General features: G+C 32.1%; 1 long non-coding RNA gene across 1 annotated transcript; it reads left to right on the top strand.

The window, feature by feature from the left end:
- The first annotated feature begins 8,410 nt into the window (after positions 1–8,410).
- LOC139495489 (uncharacterized) lies at positions 8,411–16,755 on the top strand. Its single transcript, XR_011657361.1, has 3 exons — positions 8,411–8,713; positions 14,819–14,906; positions 15,781–16,755. It is a non-coding gene; the product is annotated as an uncharacterized lncRNA (long non-coding RNA).
- Positions 16,756–20,461: the final 3,706 nt, after the last annotated feature.

The following is a 20,461-nucleotide window of genomic DNA, read 5'->3' as shown; positions in this document are numbered from 1 at the left end:
CAATTATGTTTATTTCTAAGCCAAAATAAAATGAGCCGCCGTAAAATTAACCTTGGGTAATAACAGTGCATGTAAGGCTCGTCTCGGAGGGGTGTCTTTTTTTCTGTCTTCTTTTTTTAGTTGTATTTTTAATAACTTACACTTTTTTCCATTATTCTCTTTCTTTCACTATTCTTTATTCCTTTTTTTTTCTTTGTCCTTTGTTCTCTATTCTGTTAATTCACATCCATACCCTCTTATGTGTATGTGGACTTACTGTAGTTTATTTTTTAGTTCTGGCAGAGATATTAGATACAATATATATGTCTCTGGTTCTGGTATTATACGATAAGTCAATTTCTTTTTCATGCAGTGTCATGAAATATAATGGTTTTATGCATATCAGCCAAGATTGTGCGCAACATTTTAATAAACAATTCAACACTATATACACGTTTAATGTGAATTTTATTAAAATCGATGAAGAACATGAATTTGGCAGCTAGTGCCCCTTAAACAGGTAAAGTTCAATTAACAAATTCTGATCTACTGGCATTCAACACCAAATTACTTACTTGCTGTATATTGATAAATGTGATTGTATATTGTCACGTCATGTGAGGTGTTGGTCGCTACCTTTGATACGGGGTCAAAGGTTGCGGCTTTGAGACAGAGAAAAACATCCAGGTAAAAAGTGTAGAATTTTGTTTTTGAAAATTTGAGTTGTAAATTTTCCTAAAAAGTACTTAATTCCGTTCATCTAGTTGTAAATTTTCTTAAAAAAGTACTTATTTCCGTTCATCTATTATGGGTATAAACTAAACTGAACAAGAAAAGTATTAGTAAACAGACAGAAAGTCCGACGTTGAATTAATTATTTTACAATTAATTGTTTAAATATATGAGAGAATGTTTTAGGCGAATTTTCTTTAAATACAGATAAATGTATTTTAGGTTCAGGAAATGATTTATTCTTCGGGTACGTCTAAACAACCGCTCAGGACCTCCTGAGTGCACTCAGGACATACAAAGTGCACTCAGGACCCATTACTGTAATCATATCTGCACACATGATGGATGTTTATATTCTTTATACGCTTCTTATTTCAGAGTTAAATTTTGGTAGAAGTTGAAATCGCAGGGGCGGATCCAGCTATTTTAAAAAAAGGGGGGGGGGGGGTCCTAACCCAGGGCAAAAAAAGGGGGGTTCAACTACATGTCCCCATTTAAATGCATTGATCGGCCAAAAAAAGGGGGGGGTTCCAACCCCCCCCCCCCCCCGGAACCCCCTCCCCCCTCTGGATCCGCGCCTGAATCGAACTTAGATATGTTAATTCTTATAAAATAATGAGGGCACGTGTCACTGATTACACAACTACTGAGCCATGAATTATCCAATCAACAAAATTGATTGGATTATCTTTATTGTTTTTTAGGAATTGTATTGTTTAGTTCAGTTTTACCTTTAACATGAATTTGCATATAGAAAATATATATCTCATTCGATGTGCTTTTTCAGTTTATTTTTCATGATGACGGGTAAATTAATTTGTTGTGTTTTGCAGTTCACGAATAAAGAAAATTATTTTATAGTTTTTTTTCTGTAACAAGTTCGATTTTTGTTTTTCAGTGTGATTCTTTTCTCTCTCTCTATCTAAATCAAGTTTTTAAACAAACACAATGTTGACTGAATATCAAATTTTATTACATTTGTATATCTTTATTCTCAACAAACCATTATACAAGAGAAGACAATTATGTACAATATTCAGTTTAACGGAAATCTGTGCACGAAGACTTAGTCGTGGTTTGAACAGATTTCGTGTCAATAAACTGTCTTCGAAATAGTCTTTCTTTGTTAATGTTTGTGTCATTTTGGTCTTTTGTGGATAGTTGTCTCATTAGCAATCATACCACATCTTCTTTTTTATAATTTCTCGCTACTACAATCTAACTTACATATTTTTTAAGAAATAATTATACCCAAAATATCATAATTTTTAAAAAACGGAGACGAAAACGGAGACAAGTTCATTTTCAGAATTTATTTTCGCATTGAAATTCGTTTCAGGCTTGTGAAAAAAAAATTAATAAAAACGGATTCCGGCTTAAAATATTCGTATAACTCAAAAATAAAATTCCTGGACAAGTTCGATAAAAATGAGAAATAACATCTAACTACATGTATATGAGTTTGATTGTTTGAAAAGTACGGCTTTTACCGTTTAGAACGGATTCCATATACAAAACTTTAATTAATATAAATTCTTTTAAAGTATGAACATTTATTTCCCTTTTCAAACTCGTGCAAAGAATTAATTACTGGTCCAGGCCTCACGGTCATAAAACTTTCGAGCATGATTTTTGTACTCAGACTCGAAAATCAACCAATCAAATTGCTGGATTTCATGTTTCGAGCATGATTTTTGTGTTCTGAGCACTGAGCAAAGTTTTATGCCTTCAAGGCCAGGACATGATAATAAAATTAAGAATAAAACTTAAAAATTTATGGAACGAAATCTTAATAAAAGACGAAAATCTTAAAACATCGTGATATTCATTCTAGACGTCACAATATTACTTCCCGCATGGTCACACTGTACTAACAACACAATGTATAAAACAACAATAAAGATAATCCAATTAATTTTGTTGATTGGATAATTCATGGCTCAGTAGTTTTGTAATCAGTGACACGTGCCCTTATTATTTTCTAAGAATTACAAATGTAACATATCTATCTAAGTTCGATTTCAAATTCTACCAAATTTAACTCTAAAATAAGAAGCGTATAAAGAATATATGCATCCATCCTGTGTGCGATGACTATAAAGGGTCCTGAGTGCACTTCGTATGTCATGAGTGCAATCAGGAGGTCCTTCAAGCGGTGTTTAGACGTACCGTTATTCTTCTGGAAGCTTCAATTTTTTTTTTATCAATAACTTTTACACAAGGAGACATTTTTGTTTTTTGACAGCATGAACCCCAGTTAATGAGCAAACACAAATTAAGAACGAAAATCGTTTAATTACAATTAAATTTTATAGAAGGAAAATGGGGGGGGGGTAATAAACAAATTTTATTTACGCTCACATACTTCTAAACAGATTTGCATATGTAAGCTCTCTATAGATAATGTTAAATTATTTCAGGAGTTTTGAAAAAAAAGAATATATACAGTTTAATTCCGACTAAAATAGTGATTCTTTTTATAGATTTGGTACCTCAGTTTCGACTCAACATTTCATTTTGAATTGTTAGATGGCAAACTCTTTAGGCGAATATTGTATCTGTTCTTTATTTAATTATGGTGATATTGGCGATAATATTCATTATAGCAAGGCCTTGTACAAATCCTTGATTATAGAATGTTTGGCAATTGAAAAAGACGAAAGTAAACAAACCCTAATTATGCAGGGTTTCACAAGTTGATCTCCAAGCGGCCCACATTTAACATATAATAAGATCTATATTTCTCAACGTTTTCAAAATGAAATAACTTGAATTGAAAATTTCCCAACTGTGAAAATTTGTTATTTCTAAACGTCTTTAATTATTATTTCGGAAAAAAAAATATTTAGCATATTCATATATTTTCATAATTTTTTCCGAGGAAACCTTTTTTTTTTGCAAAGTTTACTTCTATGTGTTTTTAACCATCACCAGCGACTTATTCTCTGCCATCACCAATTAGTCCTAATTATTAAAGATCAATTGACCAAATTCAAATGATGATTGGTATATCGTATTGAATATGATCATCGGTCATCCGTGACGTATCCCAAATAACGACGCATGCCGATAGATAGATCATAGTTTATTAATTAGCGTCTCGCAATTTAAATTTCATCAAGGGGACTTAATTAAACCAGTTACTATACAAATCTTGAAAAAACGATGTACATGTACTTTTTAATATTTTTTAAAACAAATTACGAAAACGTTTAGTGTAAAAATCACCGAATATAAATGTTTCTTTCTTGCAGGTTTTGGCATTTGTAAATAACATTAACGTTTTGGAATTCTAATGCAAAAGACAGTCGATTCAAACTGAAATAACTTCTTTAAAGATGGTTTGATTTTTTCAGAGACACACATATATATATGTCTCAATACATGTATTATATGTCTCTGATTTTATCAAAACAAAAATAACAAAATTATAAAATATGTTAGTTATCGAATGTATACCCTGAACTCTTACATTATATATATATGTCCTAAGTTACTTAATGTCCTGTGTGCAACCAGGAGATCCTGAACGGTTTTTAAACGTACCATTATTTTATATGCATATATTCAAAGCTGTTCTTAATTATATGCATACTAGGTATCAGTGGCGGATCCAGGGGGAGGGTTTCGGGGGTTGGAACCTCCCCTTTTTTTGAACGATCAATGCATTTGAATGGGGACATATGGTTGGAACCACCCCCTCCCCCTTTTGTCCTGGGTTGAGACCCCCCTCCTTTTCAAATGGCTGGCTCCGCCGCAGAGGTATATTTATATATATATATGTGTGTACCAGCCCCCCTCCTAAATCTTTGGAAACAAATGGTAGATTATATAGGGAATCACGGAAGCATGACTGGACGTGAACACTCTAAGGCAGTCAATGAGTCCACACTTATGAAAATTTCTGGATCAACCATTGCTTAGTTCTAGTTATCTTAGGTCCTAGTGTGAAATAATGCCAATAGGTCTTTTAAAACACATCTTTATTCATACATGTATATATACGTTTTCTCACGGATTTGTTCATGCAATATTGGAATTATGTTTACTCAATGCGCAATTACTGAAGTTTATATTTGCTACTTTTCTTCTTAATTTCATATAATTTTTTTTTCGATTTTTTTTCTTCGAAAAATTAGTGGTGTTGAAATAGGGAATGGACACAGATATCTTATCACATTTAACCAAAGAAATGTTGTATAATGTCATCAATCTGTATTACACGTAGACAGGATGTTCTCTAGAAAACTATACGTTATACACACCCGAGAATACACGCACTGTCGAAATGGAAAATTACTGTATGTTATAGTTACCTGTAATCAGCTTTGCAACACCATGTCATGACAGTTCAAAAAGATTTTCTTCAAATCAAAATCACAGTGTAGATACTATTCTGTACGCTATCCGGAAGTCGCGATTTTCGAAGCGATGACTACCAACTGGCTAACAGGACGGTTTTGCCTACGGTGACTTTTCTCACCATTTGTTTACACCTATACTTATAAAGTGCTTTGAACATCTTCAAGGTATGTAAAGCATCATAAATATGTGTAACTTTAACAAAAACATGCATTAGAATATAAAATATACGTGTGCATCATACCAACTTGATAGAAAAAAGTGAAATCGATGGACAATTTTGCTCTCGTAGTACAAAACAAATAACCTTTTATTGCAAATATTTGCATCAGTTTAAAGTTCAATATATACTGTTTCAATATTCGTTTCGTATTTAAGTAGAACATTCGTATTTCCCATAAAAAATATGTTTTCCTTGAGGATCCCAAAATAAATTACTGTACGATCAGTCCATAACTGACTGTATTCTAGTAGCGATTTCAAATTTTTTTACTGTATGACCAGTCGTGATTTTGAAGAAAAAAACAAAGGCAATTTGAAGGTATCTACGTATTTATATGATATTATGAACTGTCAAGGGAACTTTACAGTGTAATATCGTTCATCAGACAATATAAATATAGATATGATGATTTTTGTAGACTGCAAAATAATTGTATTTTTGTTCCGTCAGTCTTGTTTAAAATCAAACGCCTAAAAAGCAATACTTGATTTGATTGTGGACTTTGTAATAGTGTATAGTTGCAATTATCTATTTAACTATAACATTTTAAAAAACTATTTACATCGTCCGCCGAAACATTCAGATTAAAAGTTGATATTAGTCGACCCTGAGAATAACTTTGGGATGGGGTGAAAAGGAGGCACATTATAAATATCTACTGACTTTGTTATTTGAAAATTGTTAATGAAATGAACATGTTAAATTCAAATCAATATAGATCTAAATGCTGTAATGCATTCAAGTATACGAAAGATATATTTCTTTTTCATGATAATCCAATGACAGAGTTTCAATGACAGAGTTTCGCTGTTTTTATTCATCTTTTTACGGTCAAGAGATTTTGCAGAACTGGTAGATCATTGCATAATTCGTCATGATTCAGAAGAATTAAAGTTGAAAGTGGCAATGCATAGTCCGTATCTTATACAAAGAACCCCCATAAAAGATGTTTACTTAAATTCGAAATAGACGGTGCACAATACAGTCATTATAATTTATGATAAGGAATCCGAAGAGATTAATTAAGTCATATAAGTGACGGATAAAAAAAAGGAGATCCGGCGGATTGAAACCCTTTTTAACTATCAATGCATTTGTATGGGAACATATATTTGGAATCCCCTTTTCTCCTGGATTGGACCCTCTCTCCATTTAAAAATGGCTGGAAACCCCATTGTATATTAAGTGGTAAATGAGGAGATGCACTTACAAAACCGGCCAAACATAGTATAACTGTCCAACGAACGAACGGAAAGACGGCCTTCATTATCATTATAAACCCCCGCAAAGTGTTGTACAATTGGGTGTCACAGAAATAGCTCTACTCCCAAAACAAAGTGAAGTAACTGTGATCAATTATAGGCTACAGTGCGGCCTCGAATGTGTGTAAATACATGCATTTTTGTATTACAATTAAATCTGTGCGTTTGTACAATTTAAGTATAACGGAGGACAATTCTGAAACTTATACATACAACAAACCTTCCTCTTGTTTTAACAACATTTAAACATCCTTATACTGAATGTAGTAAGTCGAGTACACCCTATTAAGCTAAACATGTTTCATATAAGTTTTCAGGATGTTAATTTATTGAAATATATTTGTGTTATTTCGAAAAATGACACCTTCTAAATGTATCGTAAATAACTTTGCAATCACTACTAGAATACAGTGAAATAAAGATTTTAACAACATTTAACATCCTTATACTGAATATAGTAAGTCGAGTACACCCTATTAAGCTAAACATGTTTCATATAAGTTTTCAGGATGTGAATTTATTGAAATATATTTGTGTTATTTAGAAAAATGACACCTTCTAAATGTATCGTAAATTACTTTGAAATCACTACTAGAATACAGTGAAATAACGACTGATCATACAGTTTCAAAATATACAAGCGAGACTGATCGTACAGTGAGAAATTCAAACAAGTGTTATTTTCTTATTTCTGGCTTCAAAGATCTGGTTGAAACTTTTACCACCACTTGAAATATATTTCATTTAGTTAATTAAGTCTGGTATTTACGTTAATTTGTACACTAAGAGGGTAAAAAGATTGTTTTTAGGTTCACAGACTGATTTTCCTTAGTGATGCACTTGAAAATCTATTGATTAAGACAGAGATACGAATAATGAATGTGCTAAATTTAATTCTAAACCATTTGAAAATATCGATGTCAGCTGAATTAATCATTCAGCAATGTACAGATGATCCACTTACCGTTTAATTCAGTATATCCATCAAATTTCACATGCTATCCAAAAAGTTCTCGCTTCGAAAATCGCGACTTCCGGATAGCGTACAGAATAGTATCTACACTGTGAAAATGGAATATTCATTTTTTCTGTAAAATTTAAAACTTTAAAAAGTAGACTTTGACAAAATTATGAAATAGAAAGAATTGAACAATTTAAAATCGTATTTTAACAAAGATTTAGATATAATTTTACAACGATCCTTAAAAAATAACCAAACAAACGTTGAATCAAACGATATGAACCTACGCAGTTTTATATTAAAATACTGACACACACCAGTTTGTCATCTCAGTATGCAAGGCAAGGGTGCTTGGTGAGGTGCTGGAACTTGATGTACATGTATCATTAAGTTAATACAGTTCTGTTAGGATTGACTGCCTTTTTACAGAGACTTTCTATTCTTACTGTTATCAGTTAGTATAGACGGTTCCTGGCTTAGAATGATTCTCTGTTCAGCAAATGGTGCGTAATTAGCATTTGAATCAAATTTCTTGTAGAAGTAAAAAACACAAATTAATGTATTTGACAACTTTATTCAGGAGCACAGTCTATATTATCCGGCGTAAATAACTTCGAGATTTATGTGGAAGTTTACTCTGCTGCTCGATCTATGCTAATCGATGTCCCAGTATATTTCATATTTATATTTATTCGTGAGGCCTCGTAATCGTTTATATTCACTAAAAGCACAGTCGCCTAAATATTTTATATGGCGAAAAAATTGCGAAAATTGGGGGAAATAATATATTTTTAGTAGCATTATTATTTTAAAATCTTAAGAGGTTGCTTGCAAATTTAACTCTAAAATGAGAAGTGTATGACGATCTATAACGGATATATACATCCATCATGTGTGCAGATACGACGGCGACTATATAGGGTCTGCCATGAGTGCACTTTGTATGTCCTGCATGTGTGCACCCAGGAGGTCCTCCTGAGCGGTGTTTAGACGTACCGGGAAAATCTTATCTGATTCAGGATCAATTCATCGGTTACACTCCCCTGTCATCAGTGATTCTTTTTTGCTGACATTCTGAAAAAGTATTGTGTAGTCCCTGTGTAAGTGTTGACTCTCAACTTGCACATGTGATTTTTTAACACTCCCCGGACTTCTGCAAAAAACAATTATTCAGTTCACTGATTTAGATGGAAGGTAAACGAACAGAAAGTCACAGGACATTCCGACAAAAAGTCACAGGACAAAAAGTCAAACACATGTCAAACTCAGGCATAAAGTAACAAAGCTGATAGGACAAAAAGTCACAAACAATTTGTTGACAATTGATTGAATATAAATGAAAAAAAGATTTTGAAATATCTTCTTTTTATTACATATATTCATTTTTAATTTTAGGAAATTGTTCATAATATAAAAAAGAAGATGTGGTATGATTGCCAATGAGACAACTGTCCACAAGAGACCAAAATGACACAGACATTAACAACCATAGGTCACCAAACAGCCTTCAACAATGAGCAAAGCCCGAGGTAAAGCCCATACCGCATAGTCAGCTGTAAAAGGCAATCATACTATATCTCTTTTTTAAAGCAATTGCTTTTATGCCGTCGCGTATGGCCATCTTTGTGATCCAGATCAGAGACTCCGCCCAGATCAAGCCATAGTATTTTGTTAAACAGGCTCCTGGTCAGTCATTCTTTAACACCTATGTATGTTTTCTAATGCAATACATAGCTTGAAACTTTAAAAAAACGTTAGTGGATTTAAGAAGTTTCAGAATATGTTCTTGTAGATGTATTTTTGTATTTACAGGGTCAACCGTTTGACTATCAAATAACATAGAAGTCCGAGTGAAAAAAAGTACATTTTTATAAATGCGATTCCATTTTCCGCCGTTCGTACAATGTTTCAACAAAATATGGATTCATTTCAGTTGTTGATTTAGTATTGAAAATTTAACTGAATTATCTCCTCATAAATACGTTTTTTTATGTTTAATTTGTGTTTCTTTAAGAGGTCAGGTGCTCTTGTTCATTCATAAAATTATCGTTCATTCATACATTTATCGTAAAATCAAAATCACTACACAGGTTAATGCGTAGTGTCAAATTATTACCTGTAATCTAAAAATAGACAAACTTTATTTGCGCAAATAATTTAGCGGAACGAAACCCTTGTTGAAAACACATAACAATAAGTTCGTTTTCCTTTTCTGTCAAAACTCCGTAATATTTATCGATCACCTTACTAATGAAATGGACCCGTCCAAACGTAGTAGATGCCAAGTCGGTCTAGATGAAGAGATATTTACAATTTGGAATTTTCTAGTTTATTAATACATAGATTGAAAAAATATGTGGATGAAAAATAAAAGTCCCCAAACATTAACATGGCAGCAATTGCTTTTACAGCCTTTAAGGCTTTGATTTATATTTACATGTTAAAAAATGCGTGCAAATGTAATCAAAAGCTGCACACAAACTTAATGATTTTTGTGTGCAAATGTAATGGTAATGTGCGCAAACCTAATGCACTGATTTATTTGTTTTTAATGAATTTTAATTTAAAAGTTGCTACATCATGTTCATGTATAAAACTTCAGGGGTAAATTCAGTAAATAAATATACGTCATCAGGGACCACCCATTTGGGGGAGAGCTTTCTGTCTAAAAGTGAAGTCATGTGCTGTTCTGATTGGTAGATAATGTTTGTAATAAATATTTTATGGTAGATGGATCAAAACAAGAGTTGAAAAAAAAATAAAAAATAAATGCTGAATGTACTATTTTTTTTCCCTACAGGGTTGAAAAGTAATGGGGGTCAGTATAGGAATTCAGTGCGAATCTACATTGTTTGTAAACAAGGCCATGTGAATGCCCAAAAATGCCGCATGACCCTATGTTTTTATTGTTGCAAAAGATGGGGCTACATTTGTACTTTCATGAATGATATATGAAAGTTTTTGATTTCTAAAGGTAAATCAGGTATAAATTTATTTCCACACATAGATTAGCATTAAAGTCAATGGGAGATTTTTTTACTGAATTTACCCCTATAGGAAAATATGCACTTTTTCACTGTACTTGTCCAAGGCCACACAATAATCACAAAACTCATTTCCTGTAAATGTTAATGTAATGGAAGGATTTTGGAACCTTTTGAAGTTGCTTTTTACACAAATTTCTATCTTTAACTGCGGCTATCCAGGATGCACTCAGTGTACTGTGAGAGAAGCATGGAGTATATGTTAAAATTCAGTTTTTGTGTCCAGATTGAAAGAAACAATAGAAATTACACTTGAGGTTTATGATATCAATGAAAGGCATAAATATTCTCCCCACTTACATCATATTTTGCACATATTTCTCCTCATAATGTATAAAATCATATGAAAAAAATGGATTACCTCCCTTTGACATAGTGTTTTTTTTTAGCTGTGTTCCCCATGTTAAGTTGTAGAACAAGTGGTAAATAAGCACTTTTCTAGTATTTTAACACTCGAATAATCTAACCGCATGAAGGTATTCATTTATTTTTACATAACGCATTGCGTTTCTTTATTTAAAGAATATACTAGACAACTTTTCATGATTACATGTCCTTCATCTATGAAACAAGTGTTGAAATGTTTGTAATTGGATTTTTATGTTAAATAATGGCTTTTGAATATCCTAAATTGTTACTTGAATCTCCCAAATGTAAAGTTTGGTCATACCTAATCTTATTTTTTCATATTTGGCACTTTTTTCTACTTCAGTTCTGGCTGTCTAGTTTTGGCGAAGAACCCATCCTGATGTTGGGGTAACAGGAATTTCTGCAGAGTGATTGTCAATGACATTTTGTGAAATTTACAAGTAATTAAAACACAGATTTAGTATAATGAAACATAATTGTTGTTTTATTTGGTATGAAACTGCTTAAAAAAGCCTTTGAAAAGTCTTTTTGTGGTCTTGTCATGGTATTTAATCAAAAACCTCCATATAAGGAAAAATCTAACTAAGAGTACACCAAGACTTTAGTTTCTAGATGTACTTGCAATACTGGTCAAAGCAAACACAGAAAACAATTCATATTTATTAAACATAGTATTTTACACCATTCTTTTAAAAACAGTCAATGCGCAACTTTATATACCAAATATACATTGGCCGCAGTATGGGCTGTAGTATAAATTTTGCTCTATCTTTACAAATTCAGCATTTATGAAGGTTGTCTTGAAACTGGAACTTGGAAATTGGATACATTACATGTTTATTACAAAAAAAGTTGGAAAAGAAGTAAAAAAGTCCCTTATAGGGGTAAATTCAGTAAATAAATATACGTCATCAGGGACCACCCATTTGGGGGAGAGCTTTCTGTCTAAAAGTGAAGTCATGTGCTGTTCTGATTGGTAGATAATGTTTGTAATAAATATTTTATGGTAGATGGATCAAAACAAGAGTTGAAAAAAAAATAAAAAATAAATGCTGAATGTACTATTTTTTTTCCCTACAGGGTTGAAAAGTAATGGGGGTCAGTATAGGAATTCAGTGCGAATCTACATTGTTTGTAAACAAGGCCATGTGAATGCCCAAAAATGCCGCATGACCCTATGTTTTTATTGTTGCAAAAGATGGGGCTACATTTGTACTTTCATGAATGATATATGAAAGTTTTTGATTTCTAAAGGTAAATCAGGTATAAATTTATTTCCACACATAGATTAGCATTAAAGTCAATGGGAGATTTTTTTACTGAATTTACCCCTTCAAGAAAAATACAAAAAGAGTGTTTTCTTGTTCAAAGAAAAATAATCTCAAAACTAAATTGTGACTTTTTGTCCTGTGACAGTGTGTGACTTTTTGACTGTGACTTTCTGTCCTGCATTCAGATTGAATAGGGGAGTTTGGTTGACCCCGCCTCCCTCTATCTGAGACTACTATCTCAGTGATGAGCTTTGTGTTTCATGTACAAATGTATTGTGCTTTAATTTATGTACAAAAAAATTGAAAAACAGATATGTTACACATAAACAAACGACAATCACTGAATTATCGGATCCTGACTTGGAACAGGCACAACCATAACAAATTGGCAGGGTATAAGGAACTTTGAAAATATTTAGTTTTTGTGGTTTGGTCTATTTTCCGGATACTGTAAGCAATAAGGCCCCTTTATTTAGTGAATGAAATAATTGTAAGATGCACTTAGCTGTCTGTCATATTTTATATGAACTTGACCTCATTTTCATGGTTCATTGGTCAATGAAACACTGCATTGTTTTGTCAGTTTATCATATGTTTAAAGTTACAGGTAGATTATATTTGGTAGATATGAAACAATTGTAAGGTGTGCATGTCTGAATGGCAGATTCATATATAAACCATGACCGCATTTTATTGTTCTTTGGTCAATGATAAGTTTTCTTGGTTTTGTCATTTTATCAGGCCACATTTAAAAGAATGTCTGTTTCCCCTCCTCCGGGTCTACCCTTTGTAAACAGACCAGGAAGGCAGGTTTTTTTTTAGCTCACCTGACCTGAAAGGTCAAGTGAGCTTTTCTCATCACTTGGCGTTCGTCGTCTGTCGTCCTGCGTCTGTCGTCCGTAAACTTTTACAAAAATCTTCTCCTCTGAAACTACTTGGCCAAATTCTACCAAACTTGGCCACAATCATCCTTGGGGTATCTAGTTTAAAAAATGTGTGGCGTGACCTGACAAACCAACCAAGATGGCCGCCATGGCTAAAAATAGAACATAGGGGTGAAATGCAGTTTTTGGCTTATAACTCAAAAACCAAAGCATTTAGAGCAAATCTGACGGGGGTAAAATTGTTGATCAGGTCAAGATCTATCTGCCCTGAAATTTTCAGACGAATCGGACAACCTGTTGATGGGTTGCTGCCTGTGAAATGGTTATTTTAAGGAAATTTTGCAGTTTTTGGTTATTATCTTGAATACTATTATAGAAAGAGATAAACTGTAAAAGCAATAATGTTCAGCAAAGTAAGACCTACAAATAAGTCAACATGACCAAAATTGTCAGTCGACCCCTTAAGGAATTATTGCCCTTTATAGTCAATTTTTAACAACTTTTCATCATTTTTTGTAACTTTTTTAAAAATCTTCTTCTCTGACTACTTTGCCAAATTTAACCAAACTTGGCCACAATTATCATTGTGGTTTGTAGTTTAAAAAATGTGTCCGCTGACCCAGCCTACCAAACAAAATGGCCGACATGGCTAAAATTAGAACATAGTGGTAAAATGCAGGTTTTGCTTTATATCTTTGAAACTAAGACATTTAGGGCAAATCTTTCAAGATTTAAATGTCCATCAGAATAAGATATATCCCCTCACAAATTTTCAGTTGAATTGGACAACCTGTTGTTGGGTTGCTGCCCTAAAATTGGTGATTTTAAGGTAATTTTGCAGTTTTTGGTTATTATCTTGAATACTATTATAGATAGAGATAAACTGTAGACAGCAATAATGTTCAGCAAAGTAAGATCTACAAATAAGTCAGCATGATCAAAATTGTTAGAGGACCCATTAAGGAGTTATTGCCCTTTATAGTCAATATTGAACAACTTTTCGTCATTTTTGTAACTTGTATAAAAATCATTTCTAAAACTACTTGGCCAAATTTAACCAAACTTGGCCACAATCATAATACTAGGGTATCTATTTAAAAAAAAAGTGTCTAATGACCCCGCCTACCAACGAAGATGGCCGACATCAGTAAACACATTAACAGGTGAGCGACACAGGCTCTTAAGAGCCTCTAGTTTTTTTTAACTGGATGTGATTGTCATAGCATGGTCACATGAATGGTTTGACTTGTCCAGTCCAGGCCACTTATCAGTTGTTTGTGCTCAATTTGAGTGTATTTATTTAGATTATCAATCCTTCTGCTTTCAAGCACTTTCCAAAAATGGAAACAAATTATTTTCAGGAATAAAATAATTTCGATTTTTTTGTGGAAAATAATTTTTTGACCCGGGCGCTTATTTTTGACCCGTGTGGGGGGAGGGGAAACAAACATATTTTTAATTTTGGCCTTAGATTTTTTAAGCATAGGTCTACTTGTTGTATGGAATGACTACAAGGTATCAAATAAAAAAAGATGTCTGCCTGCCAAGGTTAATTTTACTGTGACCTCATATTCATAGAATAATGATAATATTCATGATATTGAACAGCAAGAATGATGAGTAAGTTGATGTTATATACAAATAAGACAAAATTTTCAGTTGCCTACTAATTATGTAATACATGTAGTAGTTATTTTTGTCATTAAATGATGTTTACCCTTTTATGTGTAGGGCAAGAACATGAAAGATAAAGGGGAAACTATAAACAGAAGAAATTGTCAACAAAATAAGATTTACAGAGGTCAACAAAGCCTAAATGGTAAGTCCACTGTTATAAAAAATTTTGTCCTTGAATAATAATTAAATATTTATTAAAATAAGATGTGGTATGATTAAAGAGAAAACTATCCATCAGAGTTCAATTTAGTGGATGTAAGCATTGTAATTACTTATTAGAGGCCATTGATGACCTGTAAGTAATGAGAAAACCCATACCCTATACATGTTATAGTAATTTATAAAAGTCAACACTAACCAAATTTGAAACAGAGCATCAATTCAAACGTCAAATATACCAGACTAATTTATAAAAACAAAAAATTATGAAAAATAAAAATGACGGGTATGAACCAACATCAACCACTGAACTATGTACAAGCTCCTGATATTAGACAGGTATACTATGGCTGGGTTGATATAAAAATAAGAAACACTTAGCAGTCTGATTTCCAATGAGACATTTCTCCAATAGAGATCAAATGACATTTAAGGAGGCTCTAGGGTATAACAATTTCAGAAAAATGTTTTAATATTTTTTTTTCATAACTCAATTTATTTATATCTTTATCATATGGTACACCAAATCATTCAAAACAATCAATTTGGTTTGGCCCCAGATGACTTTTAAAATGCATATATCATTGAAAAAGCTCCAAATTATCTCCCTTTGGTGCAAAAATGCCATTTTTTGGCATTAAAAATGTAATATCTTATTTAACTCAACGGTGGCCTATATTTTTTATTATAATTTTAAATAAGCTGTACTTTAACTAAACTATTATAAAATTTAAGCGATTTCTGTAATTTAGTACTTGAATATTTAAATGAAAGTTTATCATATTAATCATAAACATGATAAAATAGCCATTTTATTGATCTCTTCACTGATAATTTTTGAGTTTGTGTATTTGTAGGTCAGAAATCTGGATTTTCATGGTCATCATTCACAGATCAATACTGAACGGAAAACTTAAAGCTGATATTTTTCTCCATAGTGCGACTTTTTTATTAATTTGAAATGGAACATGTTTTTTCCTACATTTATTTGAAAGAGGAAATTTCAACATGATGACTATAAACAAAAAGGAGTCATATCATCACGATCATTGATGCACAAGAACTTGATCATATAAATACAACAATGTAATTATCAATTGAAAGATGGAAAGAATGAACAAGATATTAGAATGTTGTTGTCCAAATAAACTTGCTTTGTCTTCTCATTTGAATCCCTCGATTCAATAAAGATGTACAGAGGAAGATCTTTGAAGAACAGATTGAAAAAATGTTTTGTCTAAGAATTGCAGGAATATTCTAGTGAATGAAATTATTTATTGACTTCACTCTTATATAGTGGACTGAATAATTGTACATAGCAAGTTGTGAATAAAGAAAGCAAAAACTTTAACAAAAAGTGTTTATATTATAAATTTGCAAATATAAGCATACTATTATGTACACCACAAAGTTATATATTATAATTCAAATCGTTTGCCTATACAAGTATTGCAATGAACCTATAACAAAGAAAATCTTACCTCATGAAAAGAGTGAACTATTCAGTCAGAATATGAAATATTTTTTCAGTTCTATTTTTCATAATAGAATAAACAAGACAAAGATTTCAAAACAATATTTTTTCATTTATTTAGAAATTTCATCATTTTGTTTCAGTGAAAGGACTTTATTCTTTGACTGTAAAATATTATTATTATACATTCCAAAATAAGAATAATCTTTATTGTCATATAAACAAATAAAAAACATGTTTGTGACAAAATTTAAAAAAAATTATATATATGTATATATAAAAAATATAAAAAAAACTCGTATACATTTAAAACATTTTACTACCAAACAGCATTCATTGTAACATACACATAACTTTATATTTATATATATATATATTTATAATTTTAATCCCATAGGATTTTATTTTGTCCCATGGGATATTAAAAATCCCATGGGATAATTATAGTCCCATGGGATTTTTTTTGTCCCATGGGACAACAAATATCCCATGGGACAACAATAATCCCATGGGACCAAAAAAAATCCCATGGGATTTAACCAAAATCCCATGGGATAATGGTAAATCCCATGGGATTTTGCCCTGTCCCATGGGATATTGAAAATCCCATGTTTTTATAATTCAAATTGCAAAATAAATATGAAAGTAACAGTATAAAACCAATGAAATTATTGAATCCCATGTAATTCCGCACATTTTGGTTATATACATGATATTGTAGCTCTTGTTTGAGGCGGCGGCGGATTTGCAAATGAGTGTTTTGCAAATTAAAAGTGTCCAGTGTTCAAAAACCTTGTTATCGTTCCAACACCGTAACCGTAATAGGTAGACAAAAAACAAAGGGTGAAATTTGTTCAGGACCAGACCCCGGTTCTTCATTACATTTGGATCGAAAAGATTCAACGACTCATTGGTAGGGTTATGCCCCTATGAAAATTAACCGGTGTCGGTTGGCCACCAAAACTCAGAAACCGTAAGTCGTAGACACCTAGGATCTTCACCAATCATCATCAATTCATGTATCTTTGAAAAATACCTCAAGGTCAAATTTGTATGTTGACCTTGACCTTTGACCTTACACCTTGTTATGGGATAATCTCAAAAACCATTATACTTACAGAAGTTTTAAATAGTGGAAAATGTTTGGGTCATTACGGCGCAACTTTGTTACATTTTGACCAAAGAGATTTGACCTTTTAATAAGGGGCATAACCCCTGTTTTAGGTTTCTGAAAAGACAAAATCAGCTTTTACTATATAACCAAAGGTCCTAGACCCATGGGGTCTTTTGCAATGACATTGGGGACTAATGACCTTGACAAAGGTCAAAAGGTCAAAGGTCAAGGTCATGTCCCAGATAGCGAATTTAGTGTTTTTAACCTCATATAATGGATTTTAAGTGTGTTTTCAAGCTTTGTACGGTTGACCTTGACCTTTTCAATAGATTCTACATCTATAAGAACATGTATTTTACATTACAAAAGGAAAGACCTCTCAATTGTTCAAGAACAATTGACAGTTTAATTAAGGTCTTTCCTTTTACAAAAGGGAAAGACCTTACTGTATTTCTTCTGTTTATTATTATTATTAGGTCTTTCCACTTTTCCGTGGAAAGACCTATTGGATTTCTTCTGATTATTATTATTATTATTATTTTTTTTCTTCCGCCAACTTTTTTTTCCTTCGCAGTTTTTTTGTTTCGCAAGATGTCGCTTAGACATATGGTACATGATATCAAACAGTTATTACGCTTTAGTAACTGACACCGCGTAACCAAAATCTTTTCAATGTAAGAGTTATCTCCCCGAACACTGTTTTTCTTGTGATCGCTTAATATTCGCAACCGTATAAGAAACCGACAAATTTATTTTACCAAATTGCTCGATATATCCTCAGGATGATTTGATTTATTTTGACCGAAGCTATCCGGAGACTCCATATGAGAGTTATTTCCCCTTTTATATTTGATATAAGTGATATGCATTTTTAACTGGAAAACCATAAGTGTTAGAGGCCTAGGGTCTTTTGTTTTGAGGTCCTTGGTCCAAAAAAATGAAAATGAGGTCAAGGTCAAAGGTCAAGGTCATGATTAAAATTTTGATTTTGGCTTGTGATCTCTTATTTTCAGAAATCATATAAGATATTGACAAAATATTTTCATAAAATTGTTAGTTACAACATGTAGTAACACATAAATTTTAGTCGAAAGGGTACGTAGACATTTGACGCGAGTTTTCCCCCTTTTTATATCTAATATCATACGTATGGTAATATAACTCATGAACAATATAAAGTAGAGGACTAGAGTCTTTTGATTTGAGGTCCTTGGTTTATGACCTTGAAATTGAGCTCAAGGTCATATGCTAATTAAACGTTCTAGATTTTGACCTTTGCTTTTACCTCATATGTACACATGATAAAGCCATGAGACTGTTTGCATTAAGTTGTAAGCAATGTGACCTTAAAAAACACAACCGGAAGTGACCTTTTGTAAACCGGAAGTAGCTATTTTTTGCACTTAATCAATGTAAAAGTATATAGAACCATATATTTTTGGAATCAGTGTCAAGTAAACTATCAAACAATACCGGAAGTAAACTTTTTAAACCGGAAGTAAAAGATTATCTCCCTTTTCTATATTTTTTTTTATAGAAACCATATATTTTTGGAATAAGCGTTCAATAAGCTGTCATTTGACGCTAAAATTGACATTTAAAACCAAATTGTAATATTTTCATATAAAAAAAAGGTCTTAACTGGTGGAAAGACCATCAATGGTTCTCTGAACAATTGGTTTTTAATTATTATTATTTTTTTTTTTCTTCCGCCTAATTTTTTTCCTTCGCTGTTTTTTTGTTTCGCAAGGTGTCGCTTAGATTTTTGGAATATGATATCGAACAGTTTATACGCTTTTGAAACCAACTCGTTTTAACCGAATACTTTCCCAAAAAAGAGTTATCTCCCCGAACACTGTTTTTCTTGTTATCTCTAAGGCTTCGCAACCGTATAAGAAACCGACAAATTTATTTTTCCAAATTGCTCGTTATATCCTTAGGATGTTCTGTTTTATTTTGACCGAAGCCGTATAAAGATTCCATATGAGAGTTATCCCCCCTTTTATGTTTGATATAGGAATTTGCATTTCTAACTGGTAAACCATAAGTGATAGAGACCTAGGGTCTTTTTATTTGAGGTCCTTGGTTCAAAAAAAATGAAAATAAGGTCAAGGTCAAAGGTCAAGGTCATATTATAAATTTTGATTTTGGCTTATTTTCACTCATTTTCAAAAGCCGTATAACTTATCGACTAATTATTTTTACTAAATTGTTAGTTGCGACATGTGGTAACACGTAGATTTTAGTCGAAAGAGTACATAGACATTTGATGCCAGTTTTGCCCCCTTTTATATCTAATATTAGTTGTAAGGTAATACAACTCATTAACTATATATAGTAGAGGCCTAGAGTCTTTTGATTTGAGGTCCTTGGTTGATGACCTCGAAATTGAGCTCAAGGTCATAGGTAAATGTAACGTTCTAGATTTTGACCTTTGCTTTTACCTCATATGTATACATGATCAAGACTTGAGACTTTTTAAATAAGTTGCAAGCAATGTGATCTAGAAAAAGACAACCGGAAGTGACCTTTTGTAAACCGGAAGTAGCTATATTTTGTACTTCATTAATGAAAAAGTATATAGAACCATATATTTTTGGAATCAGTGTCAAGTAAACAATAAAAAATTACCGGAAGTAACATATTTTAAACCGGAAGTAAAAAATGATCTCCCTTATTTATATCTTTTTGTATAGAAAACATATATTTTTGGAATAAGCGTTCAATAAGCTGTCATTTGACACTAAAATTGACATTTAAAACCAAATTTTAATATTTTCATATAAAAAAAAGATCTTAACTGGTGGAAAGACCATCAATGGTTCTCTGAACAATTGGTTTTTAATTAAGGTCTTTCCTTTTACTAAAGGGAAAGACCTTACTGTATTTCTTCTGATTATTATTATTATTATTCTTTTTGTTCCGCCAAACTTTGACGAAGTTAGCCTCC

This window comes from Mytilus edulis, chromosome 11, assembly GCF_963676685.1.
Source record: "Mytilus edulis chromosome 11, xbMytEdul2.2, whole genome shotgun sequence".
Classification (NCBI taxonomy): domain Eukaryota; kingdom Metazoa; phylum Mollusca; class Bivalvia; order Mytilida; family Mytilidae; genus Mytilus; species Mytilus edulis.
This window is presented reverse-complemented; position numbering and strand designations above follow the sequence as displayed.